Genomic DNA, 15,640 nt, shown 5'->3' with positions numbered 1-15,640 from the left:
CAGCTGACAAGTGGGAGAGCCGAGATTTGAACCCATGACCTCTGACTCCCAAGCCCGTGCTCTTGCCACTGAGTCACGCTGCTTCTAAGACTGGGAGCCTCAGGTGGGACAACCTGATGACCCTGTATCTACCGCAGCGCTTAGAACAGTGCTCTGCACATAGTAAGCGCTTGACAAATACCAACATTATTATTATTGTTGTTATTACCCCGGCACTTAGCACAGTGCTTGACACATAATAAGTGCTGAACCAATACCATTAAAAAACAAAAAAAGGATCAGAGAGAAAATGGAAATGGGGTCAGAGAATGGAGGGGCAAAGAGAGGGACAAGACTGTAGCGCCGTATCCAGAATAAGACACTCAAGGTCAGGCGGGCCGACCCTCAAAGACATAGCATGGCGTAGTAGACAGAGCACACCTGGGCATCAGAGGGTTGTGGGTTCTAATCTCGGCTCTACTACTTGTCTGCTGTGTGACCTTGGTTAAGCACTTGGCTTCTCTGTGTCTCAGTTCCCTCATCTGTAAAATGGGGATTGAGATTATGAGCTCTAAGTGGGACTGGGTCCAACCCCATTTGCTTGTATCCACCCCAGTGCCCGGCACATAGTTAATGCTTAACAAATAATAATGATAATTGTGGTATCCGTTAAGCGCTTACTAGGTGCCGAGCACTGTTCTAAGCGCTGGGGTAGATACAGGGTGATCAGACCGTCCCACACGGGGCTCACATTTTTTAATCCCCATTTTTACAGACGAGGTAACTGAGGCCAGAGAAGTTCAGTGACTTGCCCAAGGTCCCACAGCAGACAGGTGGTGGAGCCGGGATTAGAACCCACGACCTCCGACTCCCAAGCCCGGGCTCTTTCCACTAAGCCACACTGCTATTATGATTATTATTACGATTATTATTAGGGAAGCAGCGTGGCTCAGTGGAAAGAGCCCGGGCTTCGGAGTCGGAGGTCATGGGTTCGACTCCCGGCTCTGCCACTTGTCAGCTGTGTGACTGTGGGCGAGTCGCTTCACTTCTCTGGGCCTCAGTGACCTCATCTGTAAAATGGGGACTAACCGTGAGCCTCACGTGGGACGACCCGATGACCCCGTATCTCCCCCAGCGCTTAGAACGGTGCTCTGCACATAGTGAGCGCTTAACGAATACCAACATTATTATTAGTAGTAGTAGTAGTAATACTCTTACAGTCCGTTCTAAAGAGGGACTCAGTAAGCAGCACGGCGTAGTGGATAGAGCGTGGGCCCGGGAGTCGTGGGTTCTAATTCCGTCTCTGCCACTTGTCTGCTGTGTGACCTTGGGCAAGTCGCTTCACTTCTCTGTGCCTCAGCTACCTCATCTGTAAAATGGGGAATGAGAATGTGAGCTCCCTGCGGGACAGGGACGGTGTCCAACCCCTTTTGCTTGTATCCATCCCAACGCTCAGTACAGTGCCTGGCACATGGTAAGCACTGGAATAAACACCACGATTATTATTGTTAATAATTTTTTTTTTAAAAACCCTCGAAACGAGTTGCTACCTTATGCTATCGGTACATCTTAGCCCACTTCTTCAATACAATGCAGCAATTCATTTTCGTTCATTTGTCTATATCTGTACCCCTGCTTGGGTGTCGGTTGGCCCGGCATCCGTTCTCTTTGAAGACGTCAGCCTCAGTCACGGTTTCATTTTGTCCAGCGTCTGAATTTTGTCCGGTGCCTAAACAGGGCCATTCCCCACGTGGGCATTTCCAGGTTTTTTTGCTAACTACGATGATGAAAAATGAACCAACACCAGCTCGTTGCTGCTAGAGCCTGTAAATACTCCCAGATGTGAGATTTCCAAGGGAATGAAAAATCCCACCGTCGATAGTGGATCCCAAACCGTTCATCATCTGCGACAAACAGCTTCCCCCTACTTGTCCTCGCCGATCTTACAGAAATGTTCTTTCTGGAATTCTGTGCCATCTGTATTTCGTAGGAGACTGGGACGTCGCTCTCTCGGTCCCTCCCCGACGTAGCCACTTCAGCTACGGGAGACCAACGTGATCTCGTCCGGAGGACAGTGCGACGGCGGGTTTTTTGAGAAAGAGACGGTACGCGGGGCACGCGCCTCCTGCCTCACGTCCTCTCCCAGTGGCGTCGAAGTAACACGCTGAAAATATATGCCCAAGTAGACGCTCGTCGTTGAGACGTCAGTAAGGAATTTAGAGAAACACAGGCTGTCACAAAGGCCGACTGTATGACCACAGCCTGAGTCTCTCCCTCCCCTCCTCCCTTGGAATCTCCCTAGCCGCTGTAGCGTAAACAGAATTCCTCACAAAAATAAAGTCTCCGTCGCGGAATTCAGGACTCGCTCTTTTCGACGGTATTTGTTCAAGCCCTTACGTGCTCAGGCACCGTTCTAAGCACTGGGGTAGAAGAAAGATAATCAGGTAGGACACAGTCTATGTCTCACATGGGGTTCACAGTCTCGACCCCCATCTTTCAGATGAGGCACGCAGAAGTTAAGCGACTCGCCCAAGTTCGCGCAGCGGACGGTGGCACGGCCGGGATCAGAACCCAGCTCCTTCAGGTTCGAATCCCGGCTCTGCCACTTGTCAGCTGTGTGACTGTGGGCGAGTCACTTCACTTCTCTGGGCCTCAGTTACCTCATCTGGAAAATGGGGATGAAGACGGGGAGTCCCACGTGGGACAACCTGATGACCCCGTATCTGCCCCAGCGCTTAGAACAGTGCTCGGCACGTAGTAAGCGCTCAACAAATACCAACATTATTATTATTATTATTCTGATTCCCAGATCCCTGCTCTTATCCACTAGGCCATGCTGCGTCTGCGTCTTCTGTGAAAGACGACTGCTCTTATTTGACCGTCTACCGACTCCGTTGTCCTGGACTCTCCCAAGCACTGAATACAGCGGTCGGCCCACGGTAAACCCATGAGAAGCACTTTGGCCTATTGGTTAGAGCGAGACCCCGAGGTCGGAAGGACGTAGCTCTTAATCCCGGCTTCGCCACTCGTCCGACGCGTGACCTCGGGCAAGTCACTTAACTTCTCTGTGCCTGAGTTACCTCATCTATAAAATAGGGATTAAGACTGTGAGCCCCAAGTGGGACATGATTAACTTGTATTCATTCATTCAATAGTATTTACTGAGCGCTTACTACGTGCAGAGCACCGTACTAAGCGCTTGGAACGGACAAATCGGTAACAGATAGAGACGGTCCCCGCCCTCTGACGGGCTCGCGGTCTAATCGGGGGAGACGGACGGACGAGAACAGTGGCGATAAATAGAATCGAGGGGAAGGACATCTCACTGAAACAGTAGCAGATAAATAGAATCAGGGTGACGTGCATCTCATCAACAAAATAAATAGGGCGATGGAGATCCATACAGTCGAGCGGACGAGTACGGTGCCGAGGGGATGGGACGGGAGAGGGGGAGGAGCAGAGGGAAAGCGGGGAGAAGAGGGTTTAGCCGCGGAGAGGTGAAGGGGGGCGTAGAGGGAGCAGAGGGAAAAGGGGAGCTCAGTGTGGGAAGGCCTCTTGGAGGCTTGTACCTACCCCAGCACTCAGCGCAGTGCCTGGCACATGATAAGGGCTCAACCAATGCCATTAAAAAAAAAAAGTAAGCACTCAGTGAATGCAGCTGATTCATTAAAATATCGTAACTACTCTGATTGAACGTGGACACCATTTTTCCAATGAGGAAATTTTAATAGATAAAAATACAAACCAATATTTAGCCCCTCTTGATCGCACTGACAACACCCCCGAACCGATCTGCAAATAGTGCTTTCCAGACAGTGATCAGTGACCCCCATTAGATCACTGAAACTCTAGATGTAGAATAAATCCCCTCAACGCAGACCTGCACCTACGAGAGGAAAGTAGCTACCGCCCGAAAGCCAGGGCTCGCTCTTGGCCTGTCTTGCCTAGGATTCATTCATTCATTCAGTCGAATTTATTGAACGCTTACTGTGTGCAGAGCACTGTGCCAAGCGCTTGGAAGGTGCAATTCGGCAACTGATAGAGATCAGCCCTACCCAGCGACGGGCTGACGGTCTAGAAGGGGTGGAATGGGAATGCTCCTTGAGGTTTCACTGATTGCTCCAAAAGCTTCTGCAACATCTCAGGTCCTGGATCGATCCCTTAAAAAACAGTGTCCTCGCCAACTCCGGCTGGTTTGCAGTTCCACTCAGGAATTTAGGAGTGGATTTGAAGAACACATAAAACACCATATTTACTAAATGTAAGATCATATCTTTATTCACCCTCCTTCAGGCCCACTTAACATACACATCGATACTTTCTATTAATAATAATGATAATGTTAGTGTCTGTTAAGCGCTTACTATGTGCAGAGCACCGTTCTAAGCGCTGGGGGCGATACAGGATCATCAGGTTGTCCCACGTGAGGCTCACAGTTAATCCCCATTTTACAGATGAGGGAACTGAGGCACAGAGAAGTGACTCGCCCACGGTCACCCAGCTGACAAGTGGCAGACCCGGGAGTCGAACCCATGACCTCTGACTCCGAAGCCCGGGCTCTTTCCACTGAGCCACGCTGCTGTCTCCCCCGGAGCCCTTTACGTGAAGGGAATGCGTCTGCCAACTCCGTTGTATTTTACTCTCCCAAGCGCTCTGCACACAAAAAGCGCTCAATAAATGCGATTGATTGAGCGAGTGATTCACTTTTTGTTCGGCACAACACTATTCTGGTTTTGCCTCTGGAAGCTCGTTCTCCAGAAAAGTCACGTCTTTCTTGACTTGAACATCCCGGCCATTTGTCTTCCAATATGGGGTGAATCCCCGCACTGATGAGGCTCGGGCTACACTTTATTATCTTATTTTTTTTTATGGTAAGTGCTTGTTTTTACTGTGTGTCAAGTACTGTACTTTTAGCTGGGCTAGATATAAGATAACCGGGTTGGACACAATCCCTGTTCCACATGGGGTTCACAGTCTGAGTCGGAGGGAGAGGGATTTAAAACCCGTTTTACAGCTGAGTTAACCGAGGCACAGAGAAGTTGTGACTTGCCTGAGGTCACACAGCAGACAAGTGGAAGGGCAGGGAACAGAACCCAGGCCCTTCCGACTCCCAGGCCCGTGCTTTATCCGCTAGGCCACGTCGCTTCCCGTGCCGTCCAGAACGCGTGCTACGATTCTCAATTTCACGGACGAGACTTTTGCTAGCGGATCATCCGGCAACACGTTATCTAGTTAGCAGATTGTATAGCGACTGCTGACGAGCACAGGACGCTCAGTGAGAACCGTTTCAGATGCCGGAATTCTGTCGATTTGAGATTCATTTTGCCAGACTTTTGGAAGAACTCCGGTAGACACCTCCAGCTGGGGTCACTGGGCTACGTATTTGGACTCTGATGTTGTAGTTATAATGATAATGTAATGTTGGTATTTGTTAAGCGCTTACTTTGTGCCGAGCACCGTTCTAAGCGCTGGGGGAGACACGGGGGAATCAGGTTGTCCCATGTGGGGCTCACGGTCTTCATCCCCATTTTACAGATGAGGGAACTGAGGCACAGAGAAGTTAAGTGACTTGCCCACAGTCACACAGCTGACAAGTGGCAGAGCTGGGATTCTAGAGTGGCAGCGTGGCTTAGTGAAGAGCTCTTGGGAGTCCGAGGTCGTGGGTTCTAATCCTGCCTCCGCCACGTGTCTGCTGTGTGACCTTGGGCAAGTCACTTAACTTCTCTGGGCCTCAGTGGCCTCATCTCTAAAAATGGGGATTAAAAAAATGTAAACCCCACGAGGGACAATCTGATCACCCTGTATCTACCCTAGCGCTTAGAACAGTGCTCGGCACATAGTAAGCGCTTAACAAATACCATAATTATCATTATTAGTTACGTCTCCATTTTTCTTCCCTTATCTTTGAGGTCTGATTATTTAATCTCTCCCACTATCGTTTCACAACCTCTTTATCACCTGCATGCACGCTCTCCAATAGTATTTTGGTAGATTTCTTCCATAACCTATTACTTAAGCCCCAGCTCATTTGCGTATTTACGTATTTTCATTCCTCCGTCTGTCCGATCTATTTTGGTTCCTTACTCTCCTGCTGGAGTGTAAGCTTCTTAAGGGCAGGGGCCGTGCCCGCTAAATCTACTGTACTCTCTCATACAGCCGATACGCCGCTTTCCTTGAAGTAGACACTCAAAAAGATCCCACTGATCGAACGGAAGTCTTTTTGGTAGAAAATATGATCTCCTTCCCTTTGCTGCAATTAAACCTCTCCCGCTAGCTTCGCTCAATACTTTCAGTTCGGCATAGCCTGGTATCCCGCCTAGACAACTGTGTCAGCCTCCTCTCTGATCTCCCTTCCTCCTGTCTCTCCCCGCTCCAGTCTGTTCTTCATTCCGTTGCCCGGATTATCGTTCTGCAGAAAGGCCCTGGTCGTGTCACTCCCCTCCTCAAAAACCTCCAGTGGTTGCCTATCCACCTTTGCATGAAACACAAACTCCTCACTCTGGGCTTCAAGGCTCTCCATCACCTCGCCCCTTCCTACCTCTCCTCCCTTCTCTCTTTCCACCGCCCACCCCGCACGCTCCTCTCCTCCGCCGCCCGCCTCCTCGCCGTCCCCCGTCCTCGCCGGTCCCGCCGTCGACCCCCGGGCCGCGTCCTCCCGCGGTCCCGGAAGGCCCTCCCTCCTCACCTCCGCCAAACTCACTCTCTTCTCCTCTTCGGAGCCCTACTGAGCGCTCACCTCCTCCAGGAGGCCTTCCCAGCTTGAGCCCCCCTTCCCCTCTCCACTGCACTGTGCCTATTTGTATATATTATTTATTATCCTATTCATTTTGTTAACGGTACGTATACGCCTACGATTCTATTTATCTCGGTGATATCTACGCCAGACGCATCTACACCAGACTACTTGTTTTGTTCTTTTTTGCTTTGTTGTCCCTCTCCCCCCTTTAGACTGTGAGCCCGTCAGTGGGCAGGGATTGCCCCTCTCTGTTGCCAAATTGTCCATTCCAGGTGCTCAGTCCAGTGCTCTGCACACGGTAAGCACTCAGTAAATACGATTGAACGAACGAATGAAGGAGTCTGCAAATCAGAGGACCTGGATTTTAATCCCGGCTCCTTCCCCGGTCTGCTGTGTGACGTTGGGCAAGCAATTTAACTTCTCTGTGCCTCAGTTACCTCATCTGTACAGTGGAGCTCGAGACGGTGAGTACTCTATGGGACACGGACTGTGCCCATACTGATGATTTTGCATCCACCTCAGTGCTTATTACAGTGCTTGGCACACAGTGAGCATTTAACAGATTCCGCAATTATTATTATTATTATTGTTATTATTATTATTAGGGAAGCAGCGTGGCTCAGTGGAAAGAGCCTGGGCTTCGGAATCAGAGGTCATGAGTTCGACTCCCAGCTCTGCCACTTGTCAGCTGTGTGACTGTGGGCGAGTCACTTGACTTCTCTGGGCCTCAGTTCCCTCATCTGTAAAATGGGGATTAACTGTGAGCCTCACGTGGGACGATCTGATTACCCTGTATCTCCCCCAGCGCTTAGAACGGCGCTCTGCACATAGTAAGCGCTTAACAAATACCAACATTATTATTATTATTATTATTATTACTGTGTCAAGCACTGTTCTAAGCGCTGGGGTAGATACAAGTGAATCAGGCTGGACGTAGCCCTGTCTCAAATGGGGCTCATAGTCTTAATCCCCGTTTTACAGATGACGTGACTGAGGTCCAGAGAAGCGAGGCGCCTTGCCCAAGGTCACACGGCGGACGAATGGCTGAGCCGGGATTAGAAAGCAGGTCCTTCCGACTCCCAGGCCCGCGCTCAAAAAAAAAAATAAATTCTCTGTGTCGACCAATCGATCACATTTATTGAATGCTTACTGTGTGCAGAACCATCGGCGTGGCTCAGTGGAAAGAGCCCGGCTTGGGAGTCAGAGGTCGTGGGTTCTGATCCATGCCCCGTTACTGCTGTGTGACCTAGGGCAAGTCACTTAACTTCTCGGTGCCTCAGTCACCTCGTCTGTAAAAAATGGGGATTTAAAAATGTGAGCCCCACGTATTACCCTGTCTCTCCCCCAGCGCTTAGAACAGCGCTCTGCACATAGTGAGCGCTTAACAAATACCCTAATTATTATTATGTGCTAAGCACTGGAGAGAGTACAGTACCACCCAGCACTACAGAGTCGGTGGACATACCCCTGCCTACAACCGAAACAGCTCCAAATCTCCTTTCGTACGGGTTTAAGTGGAATGACGTCACGCAGTACAGGCAACAGGTGACAGGTTGGCCAAATCCGTCGGTTCACGGAGTTTATCACTCTCTTGACTGGAGCGGAGAGCTGGCAGTGATTTCGTATTCTTTCTTTCCGCCCTATCCGATTAGGAAAAGCCGCAAGATGCCGAAGTGAACGGGTAAGCGTGCGAATCGGCGGGAATTACTTGATTCTATTTATAGAATCTAGATGATTAGAATTGAATTAGATAATTAATACCAATTCTAATATAATAACAGAATTTTAAATAGTCAATATATTAAATATTTATTAAATTTATCGAATATTTATTTATTTATAAAAAGTATTGAAATTATTAAATATGTAATAGAATTAAATAATTCTATTTATAGAATCAAGTATCTATATATCTGTACTGATATAAAATAGAATCTTGATTCTATTCATCGCTACCGTTCTTGTCCGTCCGTCTCCCCCGATTAGACCGTGAGCCCGTCAGTGGGCGGGGACTGTCTCTATCCTATTTATACAGTCCAAGCGCTTAGTGCTCTGCACATAGTAGGCGCTCGGTAAATACTATTGAATGAATTACACCCGATTTTCCCCATCGAAAATTAATTAGATGAAGGCTATTTCTCGAAGCACTTGACTTGTTATTAGCATCGTGCATTCTATTCACTCTCAGAGATGTTTTGAGTTTAACTGCAGTTGGGCTCTCTTGGCCTCGTGAAAAGAGCCGATTGCCGGGAGCCAGAGGACCCGAGTTCTAATCTTAGTTCAGCCGCTCACCTGCTGTGTGACCTTGGGCAAGTCACTCGGTTTCTCCGTGCCTCAGCTACCCCCTCTGTAAAATGGGGATTAACACTGTGAGCTCAGTGGGGGGCAGGGACTGTGCTCAACCCGATTATGCCGCATCTAAATGACCTTTTTGGTACAGTGCCTGGCACATAGTAGATGTAAACCACTTCCCTATTTTTCCCGAGAAAACTCTGTGGATTCCACTAGCGATTGAAGATGGAGAGCGGGGCCCTCTGGGCGGGATCGGTCCTTGGGGTCGCTACGGGTCGGAGACGACTCGACGTAAGAGAAGACGTTTCTACGCCAGTGCCGTGGGGCGGGGAGGGGGTAGAAGGAAGGGAGCGAGTCGGGGCGATGGGGAGAGGAGGGGGAGCAGGGGAAAAGCGGGGTTCATGTCTTCCAACCGTGCTGTACTTTTCAAAGTGGTCCGCGCCCGATAAGCGTTCAGTTTATACCACTGATCGATGACGGTCCGATCTAGCGTGAACCAAGCGCGGTCCTCGTTACACAGAGAGCGCTTAACAGATAGAAGTATCCTTTCCGCTAGGCCAGGCTGCTTCCCTAAGGCTTATCCCAAGATCATTAGAATTCCAAGTAGAACGTAAGCTCCTTGAAGACGGGAATTGTATGATTTATTCATTCGCTAGTATTTATTGAGCGCTTACTACGTGCAGAGCACTGGACTAAGCGCTTGGAATGGACAGATCGGCAACAGATAGAGACGGTCCCCGCCCTCTGACGGGCGCACGGTCTGATCGGGGGAGACGGACGGACGAGGACGATGGCGATAAATAGAGTCATCCGTTCATTGGTTTTGTGCCCGTTCTTACGACTGTGGTTGCAAGTACTGCCGTAATTTTATTATATATAATCATTTGTTACTGATTGTACATAATTATTTATTATTATTATTGTTAATAATGATTCCTATCGTTCCTATTGTTGTTACTAGTGAGCAGCATGGCTCAGTGGAAGGAGCCCGGGCTTCGGAGTCAGAGGTCATGAGTCCGACTCCCGGCCCTGCCACTCGTCAGCTGTGTGACGGTGGGCGTGTCACTTCACTTCTCTGGGCCTCAGTTCCTTCATCTGTAAAATGGGGATTAAAAGTGTGTGAGCCCCACGTGGGATAACCTGATTACCCTATTTCTCCCCCGGCGCTTAGAACGGCGCTCGGCACCTAGTAAGCGCTTAACAAATACCAGCATCATTATCATTACTAGTGAGGCGCTTACTAGGTGCCAAGCGCTGTTCTAAGCGCCGGGGTAGATAATCAGGTTGGACACAATCCCCCATCCCACGTGGGGCTCCCGCTCTAATCCCCATTTTGCAATGAGGTAACTGAGGCCCAGAGAAGTGAAGTGTCTTGTCCAGGGTCACACAGCGGGCACATGGCGGAGCCAGAATTAGAACCCAGGTCCTTCTGAGTCCCGGGCCCGGGCTCTAGGCCCTAGGCCACGCTGCTTCTTCAGCACGAGAAAATTACTCAACCTCAATCTGCTCTGAACCACCCCTTCCTCCAACAGGCGGGGCAAAATTCCAAAATCAATTCGGGGAAGAGGAAAAACTCCAAGGGAAATTGCCAGCAACTGATCAAAGGGAGTTGGGATAGAAAATTCCCGTAGCTGACAGCGCTTGGAGTGTTGAAAGGGAAGCAGAAAACCCTTAGACTCTTCCGTACAATTCCGGGAAATGATACGAGAAGGAAAAGGGAAATGCAGAAGACGGGCTGGTGAATTTTGTGCGTTATCATCTTCACTGATTTTTCTCTTTTACCAGGCACATCGCAGAATTTGAAGACAGGAAAGCATCCGGTAGTAATATTAGGGCGGAAATATAATAGGAGTAGAAATGATGATCGTACTTGTTAAGCACTACCGTGTACCAAGCACCGTTCTACGAACTGGGGTCTTGTCACGTCAGCGTGGCTCGGTGGAAAGAGCCCGGGCTCTTAGTGCGAGAGTCCGAGGTTGTGGGTGCTAATCCCGGTTCTGCCGCTTATCATTTGTGTGATTTAGGGCAAGTCATGTCACTTCTCTGTGCCTCAGCTACCTCATCTATCAAATGGGGATGAAGACTGGGAGCCCCACGTGGGACAACCTGATGACCTTGTATCTACTCCAGCGTTTAGAACAGTGCTTGGCACATAGTAAGCGCTTAACAAAACGCCACTATTATCATTATTACTCCAGCACTTAGAACAGTACTCGGCACAGAGCGAGCGCTTGACAAACACCGTAATTATTATAATTGCAATACAATAATATAACAGTCACTGTCCCACATGGACTCACAGTCTACGGAGGATGGAGGTGGCAGATCCCCATTTTACAGATGAGGAAACGGAGGCACGGAGAAGCTAAGTGACTTGAACAAGGTCACACGGCAGGCGAGTCGCCGAGCCGGGATTAGAACTCAGACCTTCCGATTCCCAAGCCCTGTGTTCTAACTCACGTGGGCCCCTTGGCCTGACTCCTGAATTCTCATTATCGCTCCCAAGTGTGACTGTGGGCGAGTCACTTAACTTCTCTGGGCCTCGGTTACCTCATCTGTAAAATGGAGATTAACTGTGAGCCTCACGTGGGACGGCCCGATGACCCTGTATCTACCCCAGCGCTTACAACAGTGCTCCGCACATAGTAAGCGCTTAACAGATGCCAACATTATGATGATGATTATTAAGATGGCAGCTGCTAACTGACCTGAGGGTCTGGGCCTTCCCTGGCTGGCGTTGTGACCAGTGACGGTTTCTGGCACCGTCGTCCTCAGTTCACCGGGACGTTTTGGGGATAAAATGTGACAATTGTCTTCTTGGAATGAACATTTCTAAAGGGCTTCATAACATGCCTTTCTATCCTTGTGCTCATCTTTCTTAGAACCGTCATTTTTTACGCGCGCCTTTCCGTAATAGAAGAATGAAGGTAATATAATGAAACTGGAATGATGTGAACCTTAAAGATGTTGAAAACATTGAAACATTAAACAAAATAACTAACATAAAAATAACCTAAAAAACCCTCCGAAAAAATACTAATACATTTTCAGAAAGATTCTGATCATCAGAATTAGGCTCATATGAGCAGTGTTTACTTTCACAAGGATAAAGAGAAGTAGCGTGGCTCAGTGGAAAGAACCCGGGCTTGGGAGTCAGAGGTTATGGGTTCGAATCCCTACTCCGCCCCTTGCCGACTGTGGACAAGTCACTTCACTTCTCTGTACCTCAGTTCCCTCATCTGTAAAATGGGGATGAAGACTGTGAGCCTCACGTGGGACAACCTGGTGACCCTGTATCTCCCCCAGCGCTTAGAACAGTGCTCGGCACGAAGTAAGCGCTTAACAAATACCAACATTATTATGATTATTATAAAGGTAAAATATTTTTTTTGAGCCCTCGAAGATCACTTTTACTCATCCTACTCGTTGCGAATGCAAAATATTAAAACCAGCAGATTAGAAACGGAGATCGATTTTGAGCTCTTTTAAAATAGCATTTTTTTTTCCGACAAGCTCCACCACCTGGGCCCAGATATGGATTTATTTACATTTTGCAGTAGACGTAAATGGCCAGCTTAGCAATTCCTGGTCTTTTCTTGGCGAATCGAGTGGCTTTCTTAGGTAAGCGCAATCGCTGGGGTAAGCAGTCACGCACAGTAAAGACGTGTGACAGAATTCTGTTTTAATTAACCACCGGATAGGAGCTTGACGGATTGTTCCCGTGCTTATATTCCCTTTTTTCCCCGATTTGATTTTTCATCAGACGGTCTGTTCTTAATGCTTATCGCAAACGGAGCCCTCGTTTGTCCGTTCAGAAGGGGTTTCTAAACGACTTCCGGGGTCCATATGCTTTCTGTTTCTGTGGTGAAAGGCTCTCTGGTATTCTGGTCAACTTAATTGAGTTAAAATAAAAACTTATTTAATTACGGTTGACGCGACCTCTTAACTGGCAGTCATCTGTGGCGGGGGGAAGCAGGAGGAGGGTGGCTGGAAGCATGAGAAGCCACTTTGTCCTGTTTTTTCCTCCGTTAGGAAAAGCAGGTACAAATTACATCAGAGCAACATGCTTTCATTATCACGTTAAAAAGCAAATGGATAACGTTAGGTTTCTCTGCAGTCAAGGATCGCTATCTGCCTCATTTCAGAACACAGACATTTTGCTTTGAATAATATATTAATGGCAAGAAACACCAACGCCATTTCTGTAATTCTTTGTTCTGGCTGAGGAATAACTGATATTATCTAATGAATATGCAAATAACTTAAGACTCCTTATTAATTGCGTCGAAACCATCTGTTCCTGTAAGGATCACTTGAATATCGGCTGCATGACGCTCTCTGATTGTGCGCAGAAGTGTTAGAAGAAGTTGCGGTAGTTAATCTATATATCTTAATGAATCTGAGGCTTTATTACCGTCAATAAATGAGGCCGCTTCTCTCAAACTAGAATTAATTGTGGAAATAAGATCATTTGTAATTATGCGGTGGGAATGTGGGGGGAATACGTTAGCCTGCCAAGGTATCTGAAACATAATTTAAAATTCCCTGCACATGAAATATGGGCTCATTTATGCAGCGATCAATCCGGAATGAAAGGCATCCGAATGCACTCCGATCTGAGGACACCAGATAGACTGAATGAGGCTTAATAATAATTATGGTATTGGTTAAGGGCTTACTATGCGCACAGCACTGTTGGAAGCGCTGGGGTAGATACAGGGTAATCAGACTGTCCCTCGTGGGGCTCACATTTTTTAATCCCCATTTTTACAGATGAGGTCACTGAGACACAGAGAGGTTAAGTGACTTGCCCACGGTCACACAGCAGACAAGTGGCGGAGCCGCGATTAGGACCCGCGACCTCTGACTCCCAAGCCCGGGCTCTTTCCGCTCATTTGGATGGACACCCCGAGACTCCGGGCGGGTAACGCACGAGCAGTAGGGATCGTTTTCCCACTGGCATCTCATCGAATTAAAAGAACAATTTTGAAACCGAAGGAAGGGGTGAAATCAAAGCTCAAAGCAAGTCCATCTGTTCCGTTAGGAAGTCTCTTCAAGTCTGGTCTCTGGAAGGCTGTTTTCGTGTTTGTGTCAGAAGCTCCCTGCCTTTCCCTGTCTTTGATTGATCTCTCTGTTAGCTTTTCACGTTTGATGTCTACTCTCCACCACTCCAGCTGGCTGCTAATTACCTGTAGGGTTAAGGGGCGACCCACTCGCAAACTTTGATTTTTTTTCCCTCACCACTGACGGAGACGCAGAGTGTATTTACTGAGCGTGTGCCTGTGTGGATTTGAAGGGGATGGTCGTGACTTTGAGATCTCCATCCCGAATGGCATAAGAACAAAGACCTCCCAATGTTCGGCTTCCAAAAAATGGCATTGGTTAAATGCTCACTATGTGCCATTCGTTCATTCAATAGTATTTATTGAGCGCTTACGGTGTGCAGAGCACTGTACTGAGCGCTTGGAATGGACAAATCGGTAACAGATAGAGACGGTCCCTGCCCCTTGATGGGTTTACGGTCTGATCGGGGGAGACGGACAGACGGGAATAATAATAATAACAATGTTGGTATTTATTAAGCGCTTACTATGTGCAGAGCACTATTCTAAGCGCTGGGGTATACAAGGTAATCAGGTTGTCCCACATGAGGCTCACAGGCTTAATCCCCATTTTACAGATGAGGTAACCGAGGCCCAGAGAAGTGAAGTGACTTGCCCACAGTCACACAGCTGACAAGTGGCAGAGCCGGGATTCGAACCCATGACCTCTGACTCCCAATCCCGTGCTCCTTGCACTGAGCCTGGGAGCTGGGGTGGATACAAGCAAATCGGGGTGGACCCTGCCCCTGTAATAATAATAATAATGTTGGTATTTGTTAAGCGCTTACTATGTGCCGAGCACTGTTCTAAGCGCTGGGGGAGACACAGGGGAATCAGGATGTCCCACGTGGGGCTCACGGTCTTAATCCCCATTTTACAGATGAGGTAACTGAGGTGCAGAGAAGCGAAGTGACTTGCCCACAGTCCCACAGCTGACAAGTGGCAGAGCCGGGATTCAAACTCATGACCTCTGACTCCAAAGCCCGTGCTCTTAGTCTCAGTCCCCGTTGTACGGATGAGGTCACTGACACTCAGAGAATAAAAATAATGATGTTGGCATTTGTTAAGCATTTACTATGTGCAGAGCGCTGTTCTAAGCGCTGGGGGAGATACGGGGCAATCAGGTCGTCCCTCGTGAGGCTCACAGTCTTCATCCCCATTTTACGGATGAGGTCACTGAGGCCCAGAGAAGTGAAGTGACTTGTCCACAGTCACCCAGGTGACACGTGGCAGAGCCGGGACTATAACGATGGCATTTGTTAAGCGCCTTCTGTGTGCCGAGCGCTGTTCTAAGCGCTGGAGGAGATACAAGGTCATCAGGTCGTCCCACGTGGGGCTCACGGTCTTCATCCCCATTTTGCAGATGAGGTCGCTGAGGCGCAGAGAAGTGAAGTCACGAAGCGGATGTGTGGTGGAGCTGGGATTAGAACCCACGACCTCCTGACAACCAGGCCCGTGCTCTATCCACTATCCCAGGCTTCTTCAAGGCCGTCTGCCAGTCGTGCCCCTCTTACCAAGCTGCTCTCTCCTC

The sequence above is a fragment of the Ornithorhynchus anatinus genome, chromosome X1 (assembly GCF_004115215.2).
Source record: "Ornithorhynchus anatinus isolate Pmale09 chromosome X1, mOrnAna1.pri.v4, whole genome shotgun sequence".
In the NCBI taxonomy this organism is placed as follows: Eukaryota; Metazoa; Chordata; class Mammalia; order Monotremata; family Ornithorhynchidae; genus Ornithorhynchus; species Ornithorhynchus anatinus.
Note: the sequence above shows the minus strand (reverse complement) of the source record.